The following is a 301-nucleotide window of genomic DNA, read 5'->3' as shown; positions in this document are numbered from 1 at the left end:
TGGTAGCACATGCCTGTAATTCCAGCTACTCGGAAGGCTGAGGTGGAAGGATCGCTGGAGCCCAGCAGGTTGAGGCTGCGGTGGCCGCGAGCAGCCACTGCACTCCAGTCTGGGCAACCAAGTGAGACTCCAACTAAAAAAAAAATATATACATAAAAAATAATGAACAGTAGACATTATATTTTAGGGAAATTAAACTTTTGTGTATCATGTTGAGTTGTGAATTTTTTTGCCAGTTTGTCATTTGACTTTGCTGATGGTAGTTTCTCCATGCATTTTGCTTTTTTTTTTTTTTTTTTTT

The sequence above is a fragment of the Carlito syrichta genome, unplaced genomic scaffold (assembly GCF_000164805.1).
Source record: "Carlito syrichta isolate Samal-C Ts95f unplaced genomic scaffold, Tarsius_syrichta-2.0.1 Scaffold305797, whole genome shotgun sequence".
NCBI lineage: Eukaryota > Metazoa > Chordata > Mammalia > Primates > Tarsiidae > Carlito > Carlito syrichta.
The sequence above is the reverse complement of the archived record's forward strand: the minus strand, read 5'-3'. Positions refer to the sequence as shown.